Source organism: Talpa occidentalis, unplaced genomic scaffold, assembly GCF_014898055.3.
Source record: "Talpa occidentalis isolate TD23 unplaced genomic scaffold, MPIMG_talOcc4v2.1 talOcc4.5, whole genome shotgun sequence".
In the NCBI taxonomy this organism is placed as follows: domain Eukaryota; kingdom Metazoa; phylum Chordata; class Mammalia; order Eulipotyphla; family Talpidae; genus Talpa; species Talpa occidentalis.
In genome coordinates this window covers 20,404,419-20,409,238 of record NW_023604861.1, presented here as the reverse complement: position 1 = coordinate 20,409,238, position 4,820 = coordinate 20,404,419, and positions in this window count along the sequence as shown.

Here is a 4,820-nt window from a genome sequence, read left to right as displayed (position 1 = left end):
ACTTCCAGTTTAAACTCTATATATCTGTCTTTACCCATGAGACACTTTCATATGAGAAAGGACATTTCAGACGATTTCACAAACTTGGTTCGGACAATTTTGGTTTTTGTTTTTTGGTTTTTTTTTTAAAGATTTATTTATTTATTTATTTGTTTGTTTGTTTGTTTTTTGTTTGTTTATTTATATAAGCACTGGGTACAGTCAGAAGCGCGGGAGAGTGAGAGGATTCACCAGAGCCAGACTGAGGAACAGAACCAGCAGACTGATGAAATACACTGCTGAGGGGAGCAGCGGGTGCTGCCAGAGAGGTCTGCACGCCATGTGGGACCCTCGCCCACGGCCAGGGATGGAACCGGTGCTGCAGAGGCTGCGGGCAGTTTCGCAGTCCAGCGCTCAACCACTGAGCCACCAGGGGAGGCCCCAGACAATTTTGGTTTTTTGAGAGAGAGTACTACAATCTCAAGCACATTTCAAAATGTGCTTGTATGTCTTAATACAGTTTTAAATAAAAAGTAAAGAAAGGTTTTAAGTAGAGCTATGTGGAAGGACTTTATCACATGGAAAATTTATGCTCTGCTGATATTCTCTGTGTGATTTTGTGGTAATTAATAATTATTTGCTAGATTATGAATGACAGTAAAATTGATCTACTTATAAAATTGGGGCACTTAATGGTGTTTCTGCTTCTTTGTCACACTTCAACATGACACAGGAGAAAATGGACGGTTATTGAATGTCGTTTCACTGACAGAAATACTGAATTTTTACAGAGAATTATTATTTGAAGTCACTAGCAGGAAGGAAAGAACGGTGGGATAATAACACCTTTTATTCCCCTCAGCTACAATACAAAAATGTGTCTTAATGCCATAAGATTTGCTTAAGAGGGCCTCCCCTGGTGGCGCAGCGGTTGAGCGCTGGGCTGCGAAGCTGCCCACAGCTTCTGCAGTGCCGGTTCGATCCCTGGCCACCGGCGAGAGTCCCACATGGCTCAGCAGACCTCTCCTGCTGCCCGCTGCTCCCCTCAACATTGTATTTCGTCAGTCTGCCTGTTCTGTTCCCCTCTCTGTCTCTGGTGAATCCTCTCACTCTCCCGTGCTTCTGACTCTACCCAGTGCTTGTAAAAATAAATAAATAAATCTTAAAAAAAAAAAAAAGATTTGCTTAAGAGAGGAATTTTCAGATACACAAGATTAAATTCAGTTTTCCTGGCTCTTTCTCAAAGGGTCATCAGGATGTGTGTGTGTGTCTGAGCTGCTGGAATGTGGCAGCATTTGAACTCCAAGGCTGTCATCCAATAAGCCTACATGATTACGATGATCTCCCAGTAATCTGTGACACACATTCTATCAGTATTTACATATAGCAGGATCCTGTCTTACTGCCAAAGCTGAATTTCTAGTGGTGAAATTTCTGGCATGATTGGGAGTATTGATCTCAAATTGTTGAAAGAAATAGATTCCTACTATTCTTTGCCAATGACTTTTTCCTCTGGTATGAACTGGGTTTGAAGGAGAAGTGGGAGAGAAGAATCAGACTTACCTGAGAGTTGGAAAAGCTGCATTTGCTCTTAGTTCTGCCCCTGTACAAATAACTGCTCTCACACAATTCAGACTTTGGGTTACTCATCAACAAAATGGCCGTCAGAACAAGAGATCTTGCTTGACATGTCTAGAGCTGGTCCTTGATCTACCCTGCCTTCTCCTGTATACACAGCAAGTGGTGAAAACAAGTAAATGTATGCCTGAGTGTGTACGTATGTACATACATATCACCCATAATTTATACATGTGGAGTGAGATTTAGTAGAAGGTTGGGAAAAGTTGAAAATAGGTATTCATAAAAATTTTTAAAACTTCTTGAAAGATAAAAGAGTTTTACTTTTTCACAAATGCTAAAATTACAGATAATCACTAAAGATCTGCCTCTGTCAATTTTATGTTTTCCTTTAACTTCTAACACCAAGAACTTTACATTGTCACTGACAGCACTAATTTGAACAACAACAGAGAGGACAAAGATTTTCTGAAAGGTATCACTTGTGACTTCCAGAGCAGCAAGAATAAACACTGACCTGCAGTCTGAGACTTATGAATAAATTGGCCAAATTTACTTCTAATTATAGAAATCTTAGATACATCTTTCTTTTACTAAACCCTGGCAAATACAGAATTAGACTTTGATTTAGAGAAACAAAACCACAAAACGCATTATTGCCTTGCACATAGTTTCTGCTCATAAATATTTACTGCTTAGTTATTTAACAGCAGTGGATCTTTTGGCCTGACTTGTCCTAATGCTGCTTAAATATCTACTCTGCTGTGTAGCAGTTCAAATATAAGAGCTATCAAGAACTAAATAACAACACTTCAAAAAGGCAGGGTTGACTGATGGCCAGGAGTCAAGCTAAATGTGGAAAATGCAGGCTAAAACCCTCGAAATCCAGCTCTCTCAAGAAAACATGTTTGCTTTTTAACTGACATAATCCACTTCTACTTCAGCCACATCCCCCCACCCCACCCCATCATGATAGTGAATGTTTTTAATCCTTCTTTCCCTTTAAATTGCTTATGCGTGTCTGTTCAGGCCACTTGACTTCATAGTCCATTCAAATGCAGTTCAAAGACACTCACCTAATCCATTTCTTCTAAACAATGAGCCTAGTATCACTGTAGAAAAAGAAATATTGAAGAATCTTCTAGAGAGGCTTTGAACATTCCCAGGGAAAGGGCACTTTCAGGGAATGGCTAAGTACTTTGAAAACCCTAAGGAGCTTTGTAGCTAGGGATGACCTTATAACCTCTCGACAGCTTTTTGCAAACAAAATCTTTCAAGCTTCATCTAAAAGACTGGTGAGCAACAATTTGAAGAATGAGGTTTTCCTTTGTGTCAGATTATAGAACTCAGCAGAGCTAACCTTTTTGTTCTACTCTATTTCTGATCTAAATAAGGAATTATTTATCACCAGAAAATGGTGGTATTCAGATCACAAGCCTCCTCAGAGCACTGACTTTGATCCTCAGTTATATGTAGAGATTTAGGGAGGAGAAGGCTACTTATTTGGACAGAAGTCTGAGCTCCACTCTTAGAAGCTGCCTCTTGAGGCAGAAGGCACTTGGGGCTCTGGACATTAAAAAGGATCCACTCTTACAACTTCTTGATCTCCATTTGTTATTGTGATGCATGTTTTCCCAGTACCTTGAAGTTTCATTTTCCCATTTGAATTGAATTTCTTCTCCATGTCAAGAAATAAATGGATTTATTAAAAGTTTAATTCAATGTGAATTTTGGACAAAATTACCAAGAGATTGGTTTATATTCTTCCATTAATGCTTCTTGGTAGTTTGTCTAGGACGTCAGGCTCCTGGGAATACATGTGTTACACAGAGTTTTTCTCTTCCCCACATGGAATTAGGCTATTGTTGCTAAAACTGAGCCCCAAATGTATTTAAAATCTAAAATAAGGAGGCTGAGAAAAATGTCCTTTTAAAGCAATGTTTAATACTCTTTGAATAATGCTTTGGGGGGAAGACTATCCTTGAGTTCTAGAAAAATCATCCAAATAATCCTTTCAGTTTTCAGTTCTAAAGCCAAGATGCTCTTCTGAAATGGAGAGATTTGGGACAAGTAATGACAAAGACCTCAATTGCCCTGGTTGACAATATAAAGTTACCTCAGTGTAGACAGAGTTGGATTTCTGCAAGTTATGTTTCTTTCCAAGAAATGTCTTTTTTCTTAATCTTGATTAAATCTACTCTGTGCCTATTCTGGGACTGTAGGTGGGACGGCGGGAGGGTGAGCTGGGGTGAGGGGTGGGGGGGCATTGGGGGTGGGGAAAAGACCAATGACCATAATGACCCACACCTGAGGGTCAAAGCTGAAGAAGGAATCGTTTTCAGAGGAGTCCGTGAGACATGAGGAAATGTGGAAATGTTTAAATATCTGTATTGGGAGGTGGAAACCCAAAATCCTTACAATTTCAGTATTAATAGACATAGGCCCATATTTTATTCTTACAAGTTGATGTAACATAGACACACACACTATACACAAAAGGAATAAAAATGTTGCCATTATTTTAAATTTGTTTTACCACATTAATGTTTGGCCTGTTTTAGTGGAGAAGAAAGTAAGGCAGCTGTGGATTAACATGTTATTGTGAGCCAGATATTTTAATTGATTACATTAAGCAGATTTTAAGTTGTAGAGTATCTTTAAAAATCACTTGAGTTGACATTCTTATTACCTAATGATGAGTCCATAACTTATTTACTTGTAAAGAAACATATAGTGTTATTTGTAGTTATTTAAACAGTTTAATGAATAACTATTGATTCTCTGCTGTGTGTCAGGAAACAAGCTAGCTAAGGCCTGCCCCTTAGGAGTCCCCTTTGTGAACAAATATTGGCAAGAAGATAAGAAAAACATTGTAGCTGAGATGATCTCCTATACTCAGGGAGTCCTGAGGAGGGGGTGCCCCATGGCACTGGCATCACTGGGAGCTTGGGTAGGGATGGTGAGATGTCATAAGTATGTTTGTTCAGGAGTATATTCCCTTTGTGTTTGTATGGGTGAAGCTTTTGACCCTATGGATTTCTTTTTTTTTTTTTAAGATTTATTTACTTATGCATACAAGAACTGGGGTACAGGCCAGAGGTGAGGGGGGTGAGAGGATTCGCCAGAGACAGAGTGGGGAGCAGAACAGGCGGATCTACTGAAATACACTGCTGAGGGGAGCAGCAGTGAGATAGGAGAGGTCTGCTGCACCATGTGGGTACCTCCCTGGCCGAGGATAGAACTCATGCTGCAGAGGCTGCAGA